Source organism: Hippopotamus amphibius, chromosome 8, assembly GCF_030028045.1.
Source record: "Hippopotamus amphibius kiboko isolate mHipAmp2 chromosome 8, mHipAmp2.hap2, whole genome shotgun sequence".
Taxonomy (NCBI): domain Eukaryota; kingdom Metazoa; phylum Chordata; class Mammalia; order Artiodactyla; family Hippopotamidae; genus Hippopotamus; species Hippopotamus amphibius.
The window spans coordinates 66,207,850-66,232,761 of record NC_080193.1 but is presented as its reverse complement, the minus strand read 5'-3'; the positions used below and the strand labels follow the sequence as shown (position 1 = coordinate 66,232,761).

Here is a 24,912-nt window from a genome sequence, read left to right as displayed (position 1 = left end):
GAGCTCTTTGCCTGACCAGCACTCAGCACTGCCACCTGTGGGATGGAACCTCAGGAGGAGGCCTAGACGCTAGGCTCAGTTCTGGAACTTTCCATGCAGGCACCTTGAGTTTCATGCCCTGACACCTTTTCTAGGAAATCTGAAAAGATAATAGTCTAGATAAAGCTCTGCAACATGTAAAAAAATATTCCTAGGCACAGCAAGTAAGTAGGAGGATGGTCTCCCACAGCCGCCAGCCCCAAAGTCTCTAATGCCTTTTGTTTGTTGCTGCAGGGATTGCCCAGGAGCTGCTTTTCCTTCATATATCCTTGGGGTTGTTAATATTGGGGGTTTTCCAGGAAGGACTCCAACAGCCACAATGCTGGCATGAAAGTCTGAAGCTGAGAGGGTCTTCAGTATGTGGGCGTCCTCTCACCCGGACCTTCCAAGGTACCTCTAACCTGATTGTAACACTGCTCTACTTAAATTCCTCCAAGTATTTTCTGTTGCTTCCGAGGGAAAGATGAAACTCCTCTAACACAGCCTGGCCCCTTACACCCACCTCCTGCCCCGCATGCTGCACATGGGCTTTGTTTCTCATGTTCATATGTGCCGGGCTCCATCCTACCACAAAGCCTTTGAACATGGTGTCCTCCAGTCTACAGAGTTTTCCCCTCTCTTCCTCTTGCCCTTAACTCCCACCAGTCCTCTCTATTTCAGGTCACAAGCCACTTGGCCTGGAAGGCCTTCTCGGACCTCTCTGTGCTTAACTCTGTCTAACAAAGGCTCTCAGCAGTCTACCAGGAGCACTTAACATAGCTGCAATTTTACATTTTCTTGTATGATGATGTGCTTAATATCTGTCTCCCACACTGGATTTAAAGCTCCGTGAGAGACGAGGCCATGTCTGGTTTTGTTCACCCATTGCATCACCACTGGCACAGAACAGAGGCTGAATAAGTATCGGACAGATGCGGAGAGGGAAGGTGAATACAGTCTCAGGGGGATTATTCTCACCTCCCTATTCCCTCCAGGTCCACCCTTGGTCAGGTGTTTTCTCGGCCGAGAAGGTCCTGCCCCCACCTGACACCTGTTGTTTCTTCACAGGTCTGCCTCCTATGGATAGAAACAAACCTTCTGCACCTTCTGAGCCCTTAACACACTTTTCTAATTTCTTTTTCTTTTGATGGTCATCCCCACTTCCACTGTGTTGCCCCTCTGCTTTTGGATTGACCAGACTCCCACCCTGTGGAGCATGGGACCCAGCTTTCTGAGCAGTCCCTGCAGGCTGGAGAAGGCCATCTTGAAGGGGGGGTAGAGTTAGGCCTCGTGGAATAAAGCTTTACCGACATGACAAGGAGACGCAGGTGAGGCTGGCACATAAATCCCTCCTTGCTCTCTCCTAGGGCGGGTTGCGAGGTGTGATCCCTCCTTGCAACCCCCCTGGAGAAGTGTGGAGTCAAGAGTACGTTGCTGAGGGACAGATGTGGCTCCTCGCGGCAGCTGAAAGGTGTTCAACCAGCCCAGTGAAGCAGTGCATCCTCCCTCGTCCCACGTCTCCTCTTTCTTGTCCTCATCACCCTGGGCTCACATCGTCCAAATAAACTGTTGGCCTCTTAATCCTTCTCTCAGACCCCATTATCTTGAGCATCCAGGTTGATATCTTCTGATCTCCCCAGTGTCCCTAAAGAAACTGCTCCTGTAGCCCAAGCACAGAGTACTTTGAGAGGAGCCCCTTACTAACCATCTTCTGAGTGCACAAGGCTATGGGGATCTTGGCCTGGACCAATAGAAGGAAACTCATAATCCCACTGCTTAACTCTGCACTGGCCAGAACCCACCATCAGCAGTTCTGATTTTTTAAAAACCCACTTTAAAACCGTGCTTCCAAAATTTCTGAATGATGGACCTCTTAGAGCATGTGATGAAAGCCCTGTGTCCTTCTCCCAGAAAGAAATGCATACGTGCATCGGTTTAGGGGGTCCCGGAACCACTGAAGCCCTGTCTATAGGGGACACAATCAACGGACAATGACAAGTAGAGCAACCAAAGCCATGTTTCATAAGGAGCATCTGAAAGAAGAACTAAATCTTAAAAGAAAAAAATCAAGGACGGACAACATGAAAACTGGTATATTTGAAGGCTGAGCAAGTGGAATCAGAAGTTTGTTCCCATGGTATCTCCTCTCCTGGGGATGACTTTTCTGGTTTCCCCAGTCATATTTAGCTGTCCCTCCTCTGTTTCTGTAGCCCCTTGGGTATCTGTGATTCTAACCTATAAAACATTGGGCCTTTATCTAAAGGGCCAGATAGGGGCTCCACTTTGGCTAGAAACATCCAAAAAAGCAGTCCTGGGAAACCCCACACCCATCCCTGCTTCCTCTTTGCTTTGTAAAAATCACTGTCAGCTCATGGGTCAAAAAAAACAGATGACAGGCTGGCTTTGGCCACAGGCCATAGTTTGCCATCCCCTGCCCGAGACTGTATCAACCAGTCCATCCCCACCCCACCCCACCCCCCACACTATGAGCTCCCCAAAGGCAAAAGTCACAACTTGTTTCACCCTGGGGTCCAAGTTCTAACACAGTGATGGATACAGAGTTGAAGCTTAATACATGCAGGTTGAATGAAAGGATCCTGCTCATCTTTCAAGACTGAGTCCAGACGACATCTCCACAAAGACTTCCCTCATCGTCCAGTTTGAACTGATCTCATCTCACCCAGCAGTGCCCACTGACCACACTCAGGCACCCAGACCAGGTACTGTGGTTGTCCACCAGCTGAGGCGGCCTACAATGAGCAGCTCAGATAGATAGGAAAAAACAGATTTCATTTCTTGTTAATTTTCACACTGGTTTTCCACTTTTTTATGTGAAATATAAAATAACCATTCACTGTGTATTTCCATAAGCTAGGCTTTTCAAAAGGCATATCAAAAGTGGGGATGACTCCAAGAAATCTGTTAAATATTCCTGTGCAGCTGTTCCCATCTTAGCATTTAATTAGTCATAATTGCAATTTTAAAAACAATTAAACTCTGCCAGTGTTATTTACTGCATCTCATGATGATTGTGTCTTTATGCTCCCCAAAAGAGAGACAACTGGGTGGAGATATCTGGGTCTGGAAACTACTGAGAATGAAGCAAGGTTTTGCAACCCGCAGTTAATTTTCTTGGCCATTCTTTTGGGGTGAAGGTGGAGTGATTTGAGAAAAACATCATTTTGCAATTTCAGAAGACAAATTTCTAAAGTCACCATCTGGATAGCCAAAACCTGTGGTTTTCACTGATGTCCTCAGCACAGGAAGACCAGGAAGAGCCGTTTCTCATTGAATGTCCTCGCCAGGATTATAAATGCACCGGTATTTACAGTCCTAAAAAAAGTTGGAACCAAAATTTACATAACGTTAGCCAAGAAGCTGGGGTGGAAGAAACAAAGGGGAATTAAAGTATGTTAATATTCTTGTCTTATAAGAGAGAAAGCTACCAATTAACAAACTTTGCAGGAAAATAAGTTGACTCATGAATACAAAAAAATAAAGGATAATCTGTAAATGTAATGCAGTATCTTAGATGGGCTCCTGGAACAGATAAAAGACATTAGGTCAAAACTAAGGAAATGAGAATAAATGTGGACTTTAATTATAATGTGTCATTACTGGATCATTAATGGTGACAAATGTGCCACATTAATGTAAGACAGTAATAAGAGTGGAAACTGGGTGTGGGGTATATGGGAACTCTCTATACTATCTTTTCAACTTTTCTTAAAATCTAGAACTATTCTACTGTAAAAAGTGTATTAACTTTAAAAAATAGAAGTAGTCCCTAAAGAACATAAGTAGTATATGTCATTTACAATTAGGTGGGGATGGAAAAGGTACGTTTTTACAAATTTTAATACAAGAGAATGCAGGAGATAAAAATAGAGTATATTCATAGTGGGTATGGCTGGGTAAGCACAGTACATAGCAAAGATGAGCGTGGCAAAAATAAAGGTTGAATGTTAAGGATGCAGCATCTCTTTCTTCCCTAACTAGATATTGGGCTGCCACCCTCCAACTCCCTCCACATTCCTAAGTGTTTTCATTCATATCCCAGGCAGCTTCTCAGTCTTCTGTGACTAGATCAATTAAATATTAACTGAGCCCAAGGTGTAAGACCCTCAGTAAATGCTAGGGGACCAGTCTCAGAAAATGTAAGAACCTTCCTCAGCTGTACCTCCCCAGACCTAGCACAGGACCTGTAGACTGTGGGTAAGCATTAATAAGCATTTGTAGAGACTGTCTGCAATGCCCTGCCTGGGCAATGAACTCACCTGGGGAGTTCTTAGTAAGACCAATGCTCAGAGCCACACTAACAGACATTCTAATTTAATTGGTCTTGGGTAGAAGCCAAAATATCAGTATTTTTTTTAAAAGCTTCGCAAGAGGTTCTAACATGTAGCAGGGTTGAGTATATACGATCAGTCTATAAGACGAACTACAGCAGACCGAGCCTGGATGTTAGAAAATCAGTTCATTATTTATTACAACACTATAGGAGTGGGAGTTAAGTCATTACTGTTTTCTCTCCCTCCGTTAGCTATAATTCACCGTGCGTATCTCGAGCAGCGGAAATTCATAGAGTAGCTCTGCTTTTAAAAGTTAACTATGGGGAGGGGGATCAAGATCGCAGAGTAGGAGGATGGGGAGTTCATCTCCCCCCACAAACAGATTAAAAATACATCTGCATGTGGAACTATTCTCACAGAAAACCAACTGGACACTGGCAGAAGATCTCCTACACAATAACAGCTACAAGAAAGATCCTATAACCAGGCAGGACAGGATCAGGTTGGGGAAAAAAGGTATCAGGACAAGACCAGTGCCCCCGGGAGGGACCTGTAAAGGGGCAGATCCTCGTCCTGAAGAGCCCCTCTTGCCTGACAGGAAATCCACACGGACATATAGAGGGGCAAGAGAAGCCTAGACTCTACTTGCAAGGAGTGTGCATGTGCTTGCTTGCAAACAGGACAGAGAGAGAGTGACACTGGCGGCTGTCCCCTTTCTGCACTTCCCAATATGAAGAGGCAAATGTCCCAGACCTGCTGGCTCCACACCACGGCCTAGTACAAGATCAGGGCAGAGATTTTCTCTAGCTGCATGGAGACAGCCAGGAGAGCCTGGGGCATAGCCCACGGTCAGTGTGTGCATGGCAGGGCAGATCTGCAGCCACAGAAATGCACACCTGAGGTGTACAGCCCTTGGGGAGGGATACACAGAGATTCATTTCCTGGAGGTAGCACTCAGGCTCCACCCACTCCACACCACCCCTTGGAGCCTGATCTGGGGTGGACAGGTCCTGGGAGAGTGCCACAGAGGCTGCCCAGGTCCCAGGCAGCAGCACAACCACCTTGATTCCTGCAGCCACACGCCCCAGCCCCCAGCACCAGCCCGCTCCACACCATAGCCCAGCACTAGGTCTGGTCTGGGGTGAACACAAAGGAGAAAGGGGCATGACCCTAGGCTGCTTCTAGGCAGAAACACCTGCAAGGGTGGCACACAGGTTCACTGTGACCACATGGGCCTGACTTGCTTCTGGGGTCACCTCCTTTGGGGCAGGACACACACTCAAGGGCAACAGAGCCTGATCAAATATGACCCGCAGGGCTTCCACTGACTTCCACTCAAACAGCTGAGGAACAGACCCTGCCCCATAGACTGGTGACAACCATGGAGCTAAGAAGAAGCCCTGTCCAACATCCAGTGCAGACTCTGTCACCACAACACCAGTCACAACCCCTATCAAGGGAATAACAGCCAGCACATCCTGTGGAAAGATGTGGCCAGCATCCATACCAAAACCACCCCTCACTCCAAAAAAATCAGACTCACAGTCTCCACAGGAATGATCCCACATAAAAACACCCATTCAAAACCACAGTAGAGTCTTACCCACTGGACCACCAGGGAAGCCCTGAATGCCACAACTAAGAAGTCTACATGCCGCAACTAAAGATTCCCTCATGCCACAATGAAGATCCCATGTGCTGCAACTAAGACCCAGAGCAGAATGAATGAATGAATGAATAAATAACACAATAGATAACTGTTTCTCCCAAATGCAGAGACAGAAAGTTAAGTAAAACAAAAAAGCTTAGGAACTACTCCCAATTAAAATAACAAGAGAAATCCCCTGAAAGAACAAATAATGAAACAAACATCCCCAGTCTACTAGACTGAGTTCAAAAAGGAGGTAATAAAAATGCTAAATGTATTAAGAAAGATTATCGATAGAAATGCAGATGACTGTAAAAAGGAACTAGAAAATATAAAGATGCACAAGACAATTCAATTGCTGAGATAAAAACCAATTTAGAAGCAACGAGGAGCAGACTAAATGGCACAGAAGGAGGGAGAGTGGCCAAAATGACAGAGTAAAAAGATGCCGCGCTCACCTCCTCTCAGGAGCATACAAAAATCACAACAGATGCAGAACAATCATTGATGGAAAAGACTGGAACCTACCAGAAAAGATCTTCTACAACTAAAGACATTAAAAAGGAACCACAATGAGGTGGGTAGGTGGAGCAGAACTGCTACATAATCAACTCCCAAAGCACCCACAAACTGGAGAATAATTATATTGCAGAGGTTTCTCCCACAGGAGTGAGAGTTCTGAGCCCCACACCAGGTTCCCCAGCCCGGGGTTCCAGCACCAAGAAGACAAGCCCCCAGAGCATTTGGCTTTGAAGGACAATGGGACTTAATTGCAGGAGCCCCACAGGACTGGGGGAAATAGAGACTTCATTCTTAACGGGTACACACAAAATCTCATGTGCACCGGGAAACACGGCAAAAGCAGTAGTTTGATAGGAGCCTGGGCCAGATCTACCTGCTGGTCTTAGAGAGTATCCTGAAGAGGCAGGGGACACAGCTCCAACCATCAGAAGGCTGCATAAAGACTTCTTTAGCCCACACCTGCCTCTGGACACACCCCACCAGAGGGCCAAGTCCCAGTTCTGCCCAGAAGTGGATAGGAACAGGCCCCTCCTGCCAGGAAGCCTGCACAAGCCTCTAGACCAGCCTCACTGACCAGGGCAAACACCAGAAACAAGAAAACTACAATCCTTCAGCCTGTGGACCCATCCGCCAACACAGGCCAGACCCTACCCTGGCAGCAGCTGGGCCTTGGCCCTGCCCACTAGCAGGTCAACACAACTTTCAAGACATCCCAGACCCCATATTCACCTGTATCAGAAATCAGAACCCCTGCATCAGTGATCTGAAATGAGCTCGGGGATCCCTGAGGCCTGCTGCCAGACTCCAGGAAACAGCTCTAGCTGCCAGTAGACCAGCACTAACCCCAGGATCTGGCTTCACCTGCCAGCAGGTGGGCAACAGCCCTAGAGTCTTCTGGACCCTGACTCCATCCACCAGTGAGCCAGCACTAACCCCAGGACCCCCCAGAGTTCTGCAACCAGCTACCTTGTGACCAGGCTTCCAGTAAAGAACAACCAGCAGCATCTGTACAAGGCAGGGCTTGGAAACCAATCAGACTAGGGGCCAACAAAGCCTACCAGATTGCCTACATAGTCAGCCCACCACAACAGAAAGGCCCATACAGCCCTCTTGGGGGAAACCCTAGAGCATATAGCTTAGGTGATGACAGGCAAGTACACTGCTATACACATAGGATGCCTCCTATAGAGGGGCACTTTTCCAAGGTTGAGAAACGTAACTAGCCTACCATATACATAAAAATACAAATAGCAACTCAGACAAAATGAGGCAGCAGAGGAATATGTTGCAGATGAAGGAATAAGATAAAAACACCCAGAAGATGAACTAAGTGGAGACAGGCATCTACCAGGGAAAAAGTTCAGGGTGATGATCTTAAAGATGATCAAAGAACTCACAAGCAGAATAGGTGCACAGAGCAAAAAGTTAGAAGTTTTTAACAAAGAGAAAATATAAAGAACCACCAAACAGAGATAAAGAACACAACTGAAAAGAAAAATGCACTAGACTGAATCAGTAGACAATGATACAGAAGGACGAATCAGGGAGCTGGAAGACAGAGTAGTAGAAATCACTACTGCTGAGCATCAAAAAGAATGTAAAGAAATAAGGACTGTTTAAGAGACCTCTGGGACAACATCAAGCACACTAATATTCACATTATAGGGTCCCAGAAGAAGAAAGAGAAAAGGGCTGAGAAAATAGTTGAAGAGTTAATAGCTGAAAACTTCCCTAACCTGGGAAAGTAAAGGGTCATTCAAGTTAAGGAAATGAATAGAATCCCATACAGGATTAACCCAAAGGGGAACACACCAAGACATATTATAGTCAAAACAACAAAAATTAAAGACAGAGAAAATATTAAAAGCAGCAAGGGAAAAGCAACAAATAACATACAAGGGAATTCTCATAAGGCTATCAGCAGATTTTTCAGCAGAAACTCTGCAAGCCAAAAGGGAGTGACACAATATATTTAAAGAGATAAAAGGGAAAAACCTACAACCAAGAATACTCCACCCAGAAAGACTCTCATTCAGATTTCATGGAGAGATCAAAAGCTTTACAGACAAGCAAAAGCTGAAAGGGTTCAGCACCACCAAACCAGCTTTACAACCAATGTTAAAGGAACTTCTCTAAGAAAAAGAAAAGGCTACAACTAGAAAACAAGAAAATTATGAAATGGGAAAGCTCACCAGTAAAGGCAAACATGCAGTAAAAGTAGGAAATCATCCAGACCCAAAGTTAGTAGAGAGGTTAAAAGACAAAAGTAGAGCTGTACAGCAGAGTTTTGCACAACACTGTAAATCAGCTATACTTCAATTAAAAAAAAAAAAGAGACAAAAGTAGTAAAATCATCTGTATCCACAATAAGCAGTTAAGGGATAAACAAAACAATTAGATGTAAAATAGATCAAAAAACAGTAATAGTGAGGGGAGGAGAGCACAAATGCAGAGCTTTAAAAATGCATTTGAAATTAAGAGATCGGCAACTTAAAACAATCATTCATATATATATATAAACTGCTATAAAAACCTCATGGTAACTCAAACCAAAAACCTGCAGTAGATACAAACACACACACACACACACAGAATCCAAATATAACACTAAAGATAGTTATCAAATCACAAGAGAACAAAGAAAGGGGTAAAAAGACCTACAAAAACAAATCCAAAACAATTAACAAAATGGAAATAAGAACATACATATCAATAATTATTATACCTTAACTGTAAACAGACTAAATGCACCAACCAAAAGACAGAGAGTGGCTGAATGGATACAAAAACAAGACTCATATATATGCTGCCTACAAGACTCACTTCAGACTAGAGACACATACAGAATGAAGGTGAGGGGATGGCAAAAGGTATTCTATGCAAATAGGAATCAAAAGAAAGCCAGGATAGCAATACTTATATCAGATAAAATAGACTTTTAAATAAAGACTGCTGGGACTTCCTAGGTGGCGCAATGGTTAAGAATCCGCCTGCCAATGCAGGGGACATGGGTTCAAGCCCTGCTCCAGGAAGATCCCACATGCCGTGGAGCAATTAAGCCCATGTGCCACAACTATTGAGCCTGTGTGCCACAACTTACTGAAGGCTGTGCACCTAGAGCCTGTGCTCCACAACAAGAGAAGCCACAGCAATGAGAAGCCCACGCACCACAATTAAGAAGAGCCCCCACTCACTGCAACTACAGAAAGCCCATGTGCAGCAACAAAGACCCAATGCAGCCAATAAATAAATATAAATAAATTTTAAAATAAATAAGTAAATAAATAAATAAAGACTGTTATAAGTGACAAAGCAGGACACAACATAATGACCAAGGGATCAATCTAAGAAGAAGATATAACAACTGTAAATATACATGCATCCAACACAGGAGTCCCTCAATATATAAGGCAAATATTAACAGACATAAAAGGAGAAATTGACAGTAAGAAATGATAGTACGGGAATTTACACCCCACTTACATCAATAGACAGATCACCCAGACAAAAAACCTGTAAGGAAACAAAGGCCTTAAGTAACACATTAAACCAAATGGACTTAATTGATACATATAGAGAGCATTCCATCTGAAGCAGCAGAATACACATTCTTTTCAAGTGCACATGGAATATTCCAGGCCACAAAACAAGCCTCAGTAAATTTAAGAAAATTTAAAATATACCAAGCCTCTTTTCTGACCATAATGCTATGAGACTAAAAATCAACTACAAAAAAAAAAAAAAAATGTGGAAAACATGAGGGTGAAAAATACGCTACTTAACAACCAATGGCTCACTAAAGAAATTAAAGAGGAAATCAAAAATACCCAGAGATAAATGAAAACAAAACCACAATGTTCGAATCATATGAGACACAGCAAAAGCATTTCTAAGAGGGAAGTTTATAGTGATACAAACTTACCTCAGGAAGCAAGAAAAAAAAAAAAAAACAACCTTATACCTAAAGAAACCAGAAAAAGAAGAATCAACAGAACCCAAAGTTAATAGAAGGAAAGAAATCATACAGATCAGAGCAGAAATCTGAGAGACTTAATTAAAAAAACCAATGAAATTTGAAAAAATGAACAAAATTGATAAACCTTTATCCAAACTCATCAAGAAAAAAAGGGAGAGGGCTCAACTCAAAATAAGAAATGAAAGAAGTTACAGCTGACACAACAGAAATGCAAAGGATCATAAGAGACTTCTATAAGCAACTACATGCCAATAAAATGGACAACCTGGAAGAAATGGTCAAATTCTTAGAAAGGTACAGTCTCCCAAAACTGAACCAGGAAGAAAGAGAAAATATGAACAGATCAAGTACTGACATTGAATCAGTAACTTTAAAACTCCCAACAAACAAAAATCAAGGACCAGATGGCTTCACAGGTGAATTCTACCAAACATTTAATGCCTATCCTTCTGAAACTATTCCCAAAAAATTGTGGAGGAAAGAACACTTCTGAACTCATTCTATGATGCCACCAACACCCAGACATGAAAACCACACAAAGATATCACCAAAAAAAGTAAATTACAGGCCAATAACACTAATGAATATAGATGCAAAAATTCCCAACAACGTACTAGCAAACCAAATCCAGTATACATGAAAAGGATCATCCACCATGATCAAGTTGGATTATCCCAGTGAGGCAAGGATTTTTCAATATCTGTAAATCAATGTGATACCCCAGATTAACAAATTAAATAAAAATATATGCTCATCAATAGACGCAGAAAAAGCTTTTTATAAAATTCAACATTCATTTATGATAAAACCTTCAGAAAGTGGGTCAGAGGGAGCCTACCTCAACATAATAAAGGCCATATATGACAAACCCACAGCTAACATCATACTCAATGGTGAAAAGCTGAAAACATTTCCTCTAAGATCAGGAACAAAACAAGGAGGCCCACTCTCGCCACTTTTATTCAACAGTTTTGGAAATCTTAACCACAGCAATCAGAGAAAAAGAAATAAAAGCAATCTAAATTTGAAAAGAAGTCTGTCACTATTTGCCACTAACATACATAGAAAATCCTAACGTTGCCACCAATAACTAATAGAGCTCATCAATGAATTCAGTAAAATTGCAGGATACAAAATTAATATTCAGAAATCTGCTGCATTTCTATACACTAACAATGAAATATCAAAAAGATAAGTTAAGGAAACAACCCCATTTACCAGCTCATCAAAAAGAACAAAATACCTATGAATAAACCTACCTAAGGAGGCAAAAGACCTATACTTTGAAAACTATAAGATACTGATGAAAGAAAATTGAAGACCACACAAACAGATGGAAAGATACACCATGTTCTTGAACTGGAAGAATCAATATTGTTAAATTGACCATACTACTCAAGGCAATCTATAAATTCAATGCAATCCCTATTAAATTACCAATGGCATTTTTCACAGAACTGGAACAAAAAAATTTTAATTTGTATGGAAACACAAAAGACCTTAAATAGCCAAAGTAATCTTGAGAAAGAAGAACAGAGCTGGAGAAATCATGCTCCCTGAATACAGACTATACTATAAAGCAACAGTATTTAAAACAGTATGGTACTGGCACAAAAACACACACATAGATAAATGGTATGGGATAGAAAGCCCAGAAAGAAATCCACACACTTAGGTCAATTAACATACAACAAAGCAGGCAACAATATACAATGGAGAAAAGACAGTCTCTTCAATAGGTGTTGGGAAAGTTGGACAACAACACGTAAATCAATGAAATTAGAACACACCATTCACAAAAATAAACCCAAAATCACTTAAAGATCTAAATATGAGACATGACACCATAAAACTCCTAGAAGAGAACATAGGCAAAACATTTTGACATGAAATGTAGCGATGTTTTATTAGATCAGTCTCCTAAGGCAAAAGAAATAAATGCAAAATAAACAAATGGGATGTAATTAAACAAAAGCTTTTGCACAGCAAAGGAAACCATCAACAAAACAAAAAAACAACCTACAGAATGGGAGAAAATATTTGCAAATGGTGCAACCATTTGCAGGGGCTTTATATCTAAAATATACAAACAGCTCATACAACTTAATACCAAAAAAATGAACCCATTCAAAAATAGGTAGAAGACTTCAATAGATATTTCTCCATAGAAGACATACAGATGGCCTACAGGCACATGAAAAGATGCTCGATATCGCTAATTATTAGAGAAATGCAAATCAAAACCACAAACAGATGTCACCTCACACATCAGAATGGCCATCATTAAAAAGTCTACAAATAACAAATGCTAGAGATGGTGTGGAGAAAAGGGAACCCTCCTACACTGCTGGTGGGAATGTAAATTGGTGCAGCCACTATGGAGAACAGTATGGAGGTTCCTTAAATAAGAGAGTTATCATATGATCTAACAATCCGACTCCTGGGCATATATCCAAAAAAAGATGAAAACACTAGTTTGGAAAGATACATGCACTTCAATGTTCATAGCAGCACTATTTACAATAGCCAAGACATAGAAGCAACCCATGTGCTCATCAACAGATAACTGGCCTAAGAAGATGTGAGATAGATATAGATAGATATATAGACAGACAGACAGACAGACAGACACACACTGGAATATTACTTGGCCATAAAAAATGAAATATTGCCATTTGTAGCAACATGGATGGACCTAGAGAATATTATACTTAGTAAAGTCAGAGACAGACAAATGTTATATGATCACTTTTATGTGGAACCTAAAAAATAATAAGAAAAAGAATCTATATACAAAATAGAAACAGACTCACATACATAGAAAACAAACTTATGGTTACCAAAGGGGAAAGGGAAGGAGAGAGGGATAAAATAGAAGTATGGGATTAATATATATCAAAACAAACTACCATACATAAAATAGATAAGCAACAAGGATTTATTGTATAGCACAGGGAACTATAATTAACATCTTGTAAAAACATATAATGGAAAAAAACCTAAATATATATATACACACACACATGCACATAACTAAATCACTTTGCTGTATACCTGAAACTAATACAATATTATAAATCAACTGTACTTCAAAAATTTCTTTAATTTAAAACAAATAAATAAAATATGTTATTTATTTTTAAAAAGAGTTAAGGATGTAAGGAAGGGACAGTGGGGTCACATAACAACCATGGTCTATTGATTGATTGGTCAGGTAATTAATGCTCTTAATGAATCCAGAAAATATTTTGGTCTTCAAAGAGGAAGGATGCATTCTGAGAAGAAAGACTTTAAGAAATTCATTGCCCTCTCTGGACTAATTAATAGAACAACTAGAAAGAATATCAACAAAGATATAGAAGAATATAAGACAAAAATACTATCAACCAACAGAATCTAATAGACATCTATGCAACACTTCACCCCAAAAGAGCAGAGCACATTCTTTCCAAATTCCCATGGAACACTGACCAAGAGAGGCATCATGAACTATAAAACAAAACTCCTCCACAAATTTAAAAGAATTTATATCAGCCAGAGTATATTCTCCAACCACAATGAATCAACTAGAAATTAGTACAGAAGGATAACAGGTAAAACTCCAAACTTTTGGAAAGTACACTTCTAAATGGGTCAAAGACAAAGTCTTAAAGAAAATTTTTAAATATACTTAACTGAATAAAATGAAAATACAACAGGTCAAAATAAGTGGAACACAGTTAAAGCAGTGTTGAGAGGGAAATTCATAGCACTAAATGTAAACATTAAAAAAAGCAACGTCTCAAAGCAATAATCTAGCTCCCACCTCAAGAATCTAGAAAAAGTAGAGCAATATAAACCCAAAGCAAGCAGACAGAAGGAAATAATAAAGCTAAGAGCCAAAACCCCACGGAGACCCTTGGAAGATCATGTGATCAGGATGGCAGGGTCCGGAGTGATGTAAGTGCCAACCAAGGAATGCCAAATACTGTCAGCAACCATGAGACACTAAGATGATGCAAGAAAGGATTCCCTGACAGGTTTCAGAGGAGCATGGCCCTGCAGACACCTAGACTTCAGACTTCTAGCCTCCAGAGCTGTGCGAGAATAAATTTCTGTGGTTTTGAGCCACCCAACAGGTGGCTCTTTGTTCCAGCAGCCTTAGAAAATTAAATCAGCTTCCAATTTAGACAGAGGGGAAAAAGATGAATAAGAGAAAATTTTATTAGGGACTTCCCTGATGGTCTAGTGGTTAACCATGCTCCCAATGCAGGGGGCCTTGGTTCAATCCCTGGTCAGAGAACTAGATGCCACATGCTGCAACGAAAAAAAGATCCCACATGCTGCAACTAGATCAAGCATACCACAGCAACAAAGATCCAGTATGCTGCAACTAATACCTGGCACAACCTAAGAAATAAATTTTTTTAAAAAAAGAAAATTTGATTAATCCAATAGAAGACAGGAACTATTTCTTAATAGAAAAAAAGGTTTTACATAATACAAAATAACATAGCAGAAATAAATTCAAATGTATCAGTAATTCAAAAAGAATGGACAAATAAATTCATTTATTAGAATACAAAATGCTGAATGGGTTTACAAATCTGATTCATCTATAGTTTTCAAATGACATTTCTAGAACAGAACAAAATGATAGAAATGTAGAAAGAATACAAAAAATGAAAGATATACCAAACACGACTTAAAAAGAGAAGAAGCTGGTGTCACAATATTAATATCAGAGACAAAAAGGAACAAGTCATGAGTGCAATGCACCAAGAAGAAATAACTATAATGTTCCTAAACAACAATTGTCTACAAAAATGTCAAGTGAAAGCTGACAACTCTAAGGACAAATGGAAAAACCCAGAGTGGGAGATGTTTGCTTCTGAAAGAAGTGATCTGAGAACAGATTCAGAAAAAAAACAGTAGGGCTACAGAAAATGTGAACAATTTAATTAGCAAGATTTATCCAAAAATACATTTAAAACCCTGCTCCCAACAAACAGAATTCACTTTTTTTTTTCCAGCACATGGGACCATTTATAAAATTATCCATGTACTAGATTTCCAAGAAGTCCCCACATATTTCAAAGAATCATGGTCACACAGGCAATACTCCCTCAACCAAAATATGATACTGTTTATCTCTGAATTTAACTTCATTCTAAGAGAAATAAAAATACAATAAACAATATTTTTGCCTATATTGAAAACACAAAAGAAAGGTAATACAAGGTGTTGGTTAGGACGTGAGAAAACATGTACTCCCAGCCAAGGTGGGAGTGTAAATTGTTTTAATTTGGCAATATCTATCAAAACTTAAAATACACATTTCCCCCTTGTCCACAAATCCTTTCCTGGAATTTTTGCTATAGATATATTTACAAATGTGTAAAGCAAAGAGTATACAAGGATTTTCATCATAGTATTGGTTATTACAGCAAAAGGTACAAAAACCTTAATGTCCATCTCGGGAATGATTAAACTGTGGTCTTCTCAGGTAACTGAATAGCAACAAGAATGAGACAATGCCATGTTTATGATATTGAAGAGCTCCAAGATCTTTAAGATGTGAAACAATGTGTATAGCCATGATCATTAATTTTTTATAGAGGAAAAGGCTATTTATTTTTATTCTAGAAATATACCTTGCTAACAGAATCTGCTAACAGTGGTTGCCTCTGTAAGAACTGGGAGACAGGGAAGACTTATTTTAACTAAAAGAAATTATCTGCATTTTTACCATGTTCGTGTATTACTATTCAAATAATAGGCAAGAAGGCTCCAGTCATTTTATTTATTCATTTAAAATACAGCATCTAAATAAAATGAAGTCTCTAGTGATATGCCTAATAAACTGCAGATATTCCAAATTCCTTTGCACATTCCCTTTAAATTCCTTTATTGATGAACTGTCAGGGCTAACATGTCTGTGCAATTAAACCAGCAAACACGTTCAACAGGTTTTCAAGAGGTTCATTACCTGACTGCTACCTGTAAAAGTGTTCAGTCAAAATCTGCAGGGCAAAAACAGTATGAACAAATGGAAGACTGCTTCCTTTCATGGCAAACCAACTTGATGAATGCTGGCTACCTCCTGATCTCCCTCCCCTCCCTACTTCCAAAGGACACACCAAGCAAATTCTAGCCCTACCTCAAGACCTTGGCAGGTGCTATTCCTGTTTCCTGGAATGGTTCAACCTGCCACCACCCCAGCATCCCTCCTACACCACTCCCTCGGGCAGTCACATGACTTATTCCATGGATTCACTCAGATCTCCTTACCCTTATTTCTTTTCCCATCACTTCTCACTACCTAACGTAATTCTCACTGCTTATGTGTTTGCTTCCCACTCTAGAAGGCAAGTCCCATGAAGGCAAGGTTTACTGCTATCCACCAGTACCTAGTAGTACCCAACAGGCACTAAATTAATGTAGATGACATAAATAAAATTTGCAGATGGGAAATCTATAGCACAGCTTTATCTTTCGGCCAAACCCCATCTAACGTAAGTTTATTTTTTTAGACTGCAGCTTTTTCTAGTCTTTCAGCCTAGTCAATGTACAAAGATAGGGCAAAGGGAGAAAAGTCCTCTCTGGAGAAAGAGCAGACTCAAGAAGGGAGAAAGAAGTTGCAACCTTGATGCTGGATTTTGTTGAAATTCACCAAGCTAACATGTTACAGGCTGAGAATCGGCATTTTCTTGGTAAGCCAACTGTAAAAACCAGGGAAAACCTTTTAAAAAGTATGAGGAACAAAGTCCCAATGCTACAGAAGTATTCTAAACGCAAGGATAACATCAATGAAGTTATTTCAATCTAAGCATCTGGGAGGGACCTCGGACCTCACGGCCCAGCAGGTGTAACCTATCTAGCTAAGCTGCTGAGGATCAAGGATTCAGCTGCCCATCCCCTGGAGCGACACCCTAGACCCCTATCAAATTCAGCTCTCTATTGGACTTCTCCCACTTACCTTCTCTGGGCTTCACTTACCAGAGAAATGATGCTAACCTGTGTCAGAGAATCACAGGGACAGAAAGTAGCAGTGGTCTCTACTTCGCTGCTTCCAGATAGTTCTGCTTTGAAGACCACCCTCCACCCCCCCACTCCCCCATTTTGGTTCTTTAAGGGAGCCCTACACCCTGGGAAGCATTGAGTCCCAAGCTCACCCTTCGCTCTAGTCTCCCAGGTCTGACCCACAGCGAAGACAGTGTCAGCTGTATGGCACCAAGTCAAAAGCCCCATTGCCCCCAGCCCTACCATTGCATCCCTGTTACCCACTAAATATAGAACGATCTGTCCAGTTCCTGCCACATCTGCATGGCTCTCTGGGGGCAGGTTATATACCTTCGTGAATTAATGCACAGCCTAGTATCAGCCCAACAGTTTCTGAAATCCATTTCCAATAAAGAAAATAACTGCCTACTATTAAAAGACTATATACACACACACATACACATGCACACATATATGTGTGTATAAAACATGGGAGCCTATCCACCCCCCACGCATGGGTTTTTCCATCTCTAGCCAGCAAGTTCTTCTTACAGTCTAACCTAATTACTCCTTGAATCAATATAAGACATATTTCTCCTGTTTTCACTGGAAAAGGAGAGTTCATAAATATTGTCCACCTTGTATATATCTTCAAACACTTAAGGGCCCCTCTCTGCCTTCTCTTCTCTAGAATAAATGAACTCTTCTGCAAGTCCATGGCAATCGGCCAATTTATTTCACTGTCCCCTCAATCTGGAAAACTTGCACGTTCGAATCAGAGGTAAAAAAACAGTTACAGTGCCGCAAGTGCTGCTCCTCTAATATTTAAATTTGCACGATTATTATACCTCTTGCCTTGTTATATTTTAACCAGAGCCGGGAATGAGAAAACAATTGCTTTTTGGAGCATCTGTTGCCGTTGACCCTGGGTTACCTCTGTAGTGTTTGCTTACAGCACTTACCTAGATTATTAAGTGCTCTAGTGACATTATTACAAGAGGGAGCAGGAACAGTGTCAACCTAATGAGACGGCGGATTCTATCTGATGGTCTCCGTCTGAAAATCGGCACAGGCCAGGCTGTGCGCGAATCAAGGCACCAAAGGCCCTTCACCCGGGACAAGAGCAGCCTTTGTCTCCACCTGAGAGGAAAATGAGCCACCTCCTTTCTAGTGCTAATAAGTTTAGTGGAGATGGGTTACATTCCATGGGAAAAGCTGGACTCTCCCCTTCCAGGGCAAGCATCCAAAGCAAGGGGCTCAAGGAGGCAAGAAACCATTCCTTCCCGAGCTGCAACCTGAACCCACCAGCACTTTCACGGTACTTGACACGGAATAGGAGCTCCGTGTATGTTTTCACTGAAGCAATGATGAATGAGTTAGAATTTAGTTCTGGACTTCCTGGTAGCCTAACAAAAAGAGGGAAAAGGAGGTGAAATGGAACAGGACCCTATGGTCCTTGCCACCCCCTGCCACCCCCAACACCACCATGCCCACAGCCTGCCTTTTGTCTGTGGAAAAACTTTAGCCAAAGAATAAGTTTCATCGGAGAAGTGAGAAAATGCAGAAACAAAGGAAAACAAAGGAGACCAAATAATAACAGTTTAGTCATTAAGCATAGTCAAGGAACTTTAGCTCCTTCTCAAGGGCTATCGATAATATCCTGAGCCACGTCCCGTGAGCTGTCTTACAGATACTGCGACCCCTACCAGGTGGAAGACGTTAACTACATGATGACCAGACGGTCGCTATAACATAAGCTGCCACAATTCCGAGAACTGGCCTTAAAGAAATGGAAACAAACCGACCCTGGAACTGAAGATTAACTGTCCCTAAAACAATCAAGATGACGCTGGTCTGACCACTGATGACCGATTTCGAGCTGACTGTAGAGCTGACTGTACTGTTTCTGCATGTAGCCCCCTCCCTCTGTCTGTGAAAGCTCTTGCCCCCTGACTGTCGGTGGGGGTGTAGAGTGGGGGGTGGGGGTGTAGAGTGGCGGGTGGGGGTGTAGAGTGGTGGGTGGGGGTGGCGAGTCCGCCTTCAGACAGGTGTCTGCCCTCCCCCCTGGTTGCCGGCATTCAGAATAAAGCAAGCTTTCCTTTCCACCTGGCCTCTTTTTTGGCTTTTGAGCAGTGAGCAGATGGACCCCACTTTCGGTTTCAGAGGTTAGGGGCACCAACCCTCTGTGCAGTCTGTAACTTAGAGCTGGTCCTCCATGTCTTCCATTCTGCAGCCACAGATTCAACCAACTGTGGATTCAGCCAACAACAGATCATGTAGTATTGTGTTACTTACTACTGAAAAAAATTCTCCTATAAGTGGAGCCATGCTTCTAACCCAGGTTGTTCAAGGGTCAACTCTGTTTACACCGTTTTCTGGTGTGAATAAGACAGAACACTGACTACTTCACAAGACACAAACTGCTAACATTGTTCTGGAGAATGCTGAGCACATGTTTCTGAGTTCTTTAAAATCCTCTGCTGAAAACCCATGCAAAGCAAAGGCCACTAATAAGTTAGTTCCCTTTACATTCCTTGCTAGGTGGAAATGAGACAGGCTGGGACCTGGGACCCTTTGCTGCACTGCTTGCACCTGGACAAATGTCTCCTCCAGCAACAAAATACAAAAGAAAACTGTAAGAGACTAAAAATAACTGTGTGCATGCGCAGTTGGGACAAATTATGCACAAAGATACAAAAAGACCAAAAAAACCCAACTGCCACTTCTAAAGAGCCAGGAGCAAAAGCAGGCTACTGCACACGCCGCTTGCACACAGCACCACCAAAGGGGCAAGCAGACCACCTAAGCCACGCCTCCAGCCTGACCCCTGGACACACCCCTACCCTCACCCCATGCAAGGAACCAGCTCACCAGCTGGGGAGCAAGCAAGCAAGGGCACCTGTGGTTTGTTCTCACTCCCCCCTGCTGCAGCAGGGGCCCCATTAATCCTCTACCTGAATTTCTTGCCTGGCCTCTGATCAATTTCTATTGATTAAGGAAGCCAAGAACCCTGGTTGGTAACAGAAAGACCTGTTGGTCACACATGGATTTTCCCATACACACCTGCTTATGGGGCAAAACCACTGACGGTCAGTTAGTGGCTTCTGCATTTGCTTGCTGGCTGGGCCAGAACAAGAGACCCCATGTTCCCTATGACAAATCATTCCCACAGTGGTTAAATCTGGCTTAGAAATGCATCCACGGTTTCTCACTGAACGGTCCAATTCCACTTGCTAATGATATACGACCAATTCTAGACTATCTTTTTCTCTTTAGGCACATAGTTACCAGTGACAAGAGAGAGTCCATATATTCAAACAGGGGTGCAGAGAGTAGGAAAGAGAACCAAACCTGGGTTTAAAAAAATAATTTCATTGAATAATAGCAACACACATACTCTCTCAACACAGGAGGAAAGAAGCCACACTATATTGTCCCAGCTTCTAAGAAGGATAAACAGAAACTTAGAGGAAGCAATAAGCCTACCAAATTTTGGATTTAATGATAGTTTAAGAGAGAGAAAAGTCTGAAAACTCCTCATGTCAGCTGGGTTGAGGTGAAACAGATAATCTCACATGCTATTAGAGGTAATGTTATTGATATATTGTGCCAAACTGCCTGCAGGAAGGTTGTATCAGAATCTAAAATATGTATTCCTTTCACCCAGCAATTCCATTTCCAGGAATCTATTACAATGAAATAATAGAATATTTATAAAATGCAAAGATGCATGCATAAGAATGTATTTGTAGTCTGTATAAGTATTGTTTATAAAAGAAAAAACTGGAAACAGCTTAAATTTCTATTAATAGAAATAAAGCATGGCTTATTTAAAGAACTATAATGACTTTCATTCTTGGCGTGCACAATTACTTCTGAGCATCTGCTATGCTGATGCCGTTCTGGGCACTTTGTTACATCACACAAAATATACAAAAAAAATCTCTGGTCTTAATGCTTTCTAATACATTCTTAATCAGAAATCTCAAAATGGCTACACATTCTTGAAGTCTAGATATACATATATCTGTATGACAGTTTTGTATTACAGATAATGCCAGATGTGCTCTTAAACAAAGCCATTGTAAAGCTCTGAAGTCCCTGTGGGTCCCTTACATGCAAATGGGAAGCCACTGGAGCAGGTTTAAAATAAAAAATTAACACCAGCCTAAGCTTTAGAACACACTTAAGTGGCTTTCAGTCCTGGCTCTGATGCATACACTAGCTGCGCAATCTCAACAAATTACTTAATATTGACAATCCAGTTTCCCCTTCTTTGACTCATAGAATTACCACAAGAGTTCAGAGGAAAAGAAAACTATCTAAAAACTCTTTATAGCTGCCTGAAAAAAAGTAGATGTTCAATAAATGTTTCCTGTCCTTTCTCCTCAGACTGTTTCGAGGTTCAAAACCATTAACCACTCAATGTCTTTCTCCACTAATTGATTATCCAACTTAAAAGAAAATACATCCTTTAAAAACATTCAAATAATAGTTATGTTGCTGAATCAAAGGATTTTTAATTTTCTTCTCCCTCCTGTCTCAGCCCATACATCCCAGAAAAAAACTTTCCCTTCAGCAACCATATCTCTGTACTTAGCACTATCCCCTCTTCATAAAAGCAGGTTTAAAAATTTGTTTAATTAAGCTGATATTCATTAGCGTGTTCTCACCTGTATTCTGATATCCACATTTGTTTCCCAAAAAAATAACCCTTATCTCCTAAAGCCTACAAGGGCAAATTTTTCTGCAGAATTTGAAGAGCCCACACCTGTTAGGGAGTGCTGATGTCCTAAACTGACTGCAGCATCCTCACCGTTTGTTTTCCATTGGATGTTTTCCCTTAATTCACACACTCCACTTAATGCCTGAGCCGGTGAGCACAATAAAATCTTTCAGTGGAGTATCTATTAGTTGCAATCATGAAAATAAAATCCAGTGGCATAAAATGTCTCATGGACCCACTGTCATCTGGGAAAGTGATGTTCTAACAGATAATCTGCTAGGAAGCTAATGAAGACCCAGATTCTCCAGGAGCTGGAGTTGGCCTCCGGCTGCCAGGCTCGAGTAAAGTAATTCTTTCATTTAGTCCAGGGCAAGAGTAGCTGATTAAGTATTGAAAATAACATTTCTCGAAACTTACTATCTTATCTTTATATCATGTTTCATCAGATAATTTCAGGAACTTAACACCAAGAAAAAAAATAATGTAAAAATAATGCTCTGTTTACTCTTATATGCCTAAGGGAACTGTGTGATCAATATATTTTTCTTTTTGCTTTGGTTACCAAGAAGTTCAAACTGGATATAAATCTTAATAACTTGTTTATTCATTCACCTATTCAAGAAACACGCATGGGCCCCCAATTATATGTCAAGCACCATGCAAAGTGCTGACGATTCTGAGCTCAAGGACACAGCTTTTCAGAAAGCCATGGACAGATACTGAATTAAGAAGAAGCCACTTCTGCGACTGAGATACACATGGGATATTCTGAGAGCTCAGAGGATGGGCACCTCACCCAGCTGGGGAGGGGGGCCTTTGGAGGGGTTACCAGGGAGAATCAAGGAAGGTGCCCCCAAAAGTGATATAACATGTCGCCTCTGGTTCTTGGTAAATTATCTCTCATTTGATTTCTGATGTTTCTAATGCTTTTTCTTTTCTTTTCTGTTTTAAATTTAGCTGCACTGGGTCTTAGCTGCCGCACACGAGATCTTCTTTGCCGAGTGCAGGGTCTTTTTTTTTCAGTTGCAGCACACGGGATCTTTAGTTGCGGCATGCAGGATCTAGTTCCCTGACCAGGGATCGAACCCAGGACCCCCGCACTGGGAGCGTGGAGTCTTAGCCACTGGTCCACCAGGGAAGTCCCCCTAATTCTTTTCTTAAAAATATTTTAAACTTTCATAGAGACTGGAAAAAATATTTATGTATTCATACATACGCGTATTTAAACATACACATAAAACTCGTTAAACAATATCCTTTTAACCAAAAGGAACCCTCAAAATTTACAGAATACAGCTTAAATGGGGTATTGCAAGGTTCCTGGGAAAACCACGCCTAATCTGCTTTGAAGAATTCATTCTTGCCGTGAATATTGTCCATGATTCCAAAGTAACTTTGGTTTAAAAATATGAAAGTATCCTCTTACTAATTAAGCACATTCTTAGCCCTGTCTGCTTCACTACTGTTTACTCCACGCCAACCCCAAAGGTCTTGATCCAGTAGCTCTGGGCTGACGGACAGTGATTGACAACACAGATTGACTACATGGTTGCTAGATGGATTCTGGCTCACTTCCAGATTTGGCTAATGCAAAGCCAATGCATTCCTTTGCCGCCTCCTCCACCAACTTTCCCCTCTGCCACATTGCACACTGTGAGGGAATGGGGTTGCTGGCATCATTTCAAGTTCTATCGTTGATTCAAATCTATCCCTAAGCAAACCAGCTTTTATTTCAGAGGCACACACTCTCTAGTGATCTGAACTGCCGGGGCAGTAAAACAATTCTACATTTATGCATCATTCCCATCCCCAAAGGAATAGTTTTCTATGCTTACAAATACCTCAGAAGCAATAAAGAGTTTGGTGGGTTGGAGTCTTTTTTGTGACTTTGTAAAAAGTCAGAATACCTTGTAATAGATAATGCTTAACAACAGCCACCATAATAAATACTTTATATGCGTGATTCTCATTTAATAGTAACTATCTCATAAACCTATGGTAAAAATGATAATATCTAGCTTATGAATCCAAAACAGCAAAGAAAGTAAGTTGTGCCTTCCGGGAAGGGCTGCAGGGAAGGGGGGACTCCACCTCTCCACTCAGATCATTCTCCAGCTAACATTCAGCAGCTCACTCCCTTCCTTCAGATAGATCTCTGCCCAAAGTCCCCTTTTCAGAAGGTCTTTCCTGACCACACTTCTTTAAAATAGCACCCTAGCATGCCCTAGCCCTCACCCCTGCTTGCTTTTCTTTTTCTCTTCTCTTTTCTTTTTCCTTTCCTTTTTCCTTTTTTCCCTTTCTTTTCTCTCTTCCCCTCTCCCTATTTTTGCATAGCACTTCTCACCAGAAACACACTTGTTTTCCCTCTTTCCTCAATATAACATATGCCCTAGAAAAGTTCACTACTGCATCTCCAACTCCTGGCACCAAGCAGGCAATTCAGTAAATATTTGTTGAATAAATAAATGATGTTTTTAAAAATCGTTTAGCTCATTCACATTCCATCCATGCATCGCAACACTGAAAACCACGGCACAGTGAAGGTAGAAAGGACATTTCCCCAACCTCCTCTTTTCCTTTATTCTAGCAAACAGCAGTACCCTACAAAAAAGTCAAAGCCTATTAGAACAAATGCTCCAAGAAGTTCTGTTAACCCTGCTGTGGTACATCTAGAACTATACTGTACAGACCCACAATGGAACGTACTTTGACTTAGCAGTTCTGACACCTTTGAAACCTGCCCACTCTG

At 41.2% G+C, this 24,912-nt stretch overlaps 1 protein-coding gene across 19 annotated transcripts in view; it reads right to left on the bottom strand.

Moving 5' to 3' along the window:
- LYPD6B (LY6/PLAUR domain containing 6B) overlaps positions 1–24,912 on the bottom strand; it is a 210,070-nt gene that overhangs the window by 89,459 nt on the left and 95,699 nt on the right. For 7 of the 19 annotated variants that reach the window (XM_057744185.1, XM_057744171.1, XM_057744175.1 and 4 more), the window contains one exon: positions 3,234–3,351. The exons of 5 other annotated variants lie outside the window; for them this stretch is intronic. The gene's annotated coding sequence lies outside the window, so the exon portion shown is untranslated. Of the gene's footprint in view, positions 1–996; positions 1,096–3,233; positions 3,352–24,912 lie in introns of all 19 variants that reach the window. 7 more of the 19 variants (XM_057744169.1, XM_057744176.1, XM_057744168.1 and 4 more) reach the window with 2 other exon arrangements.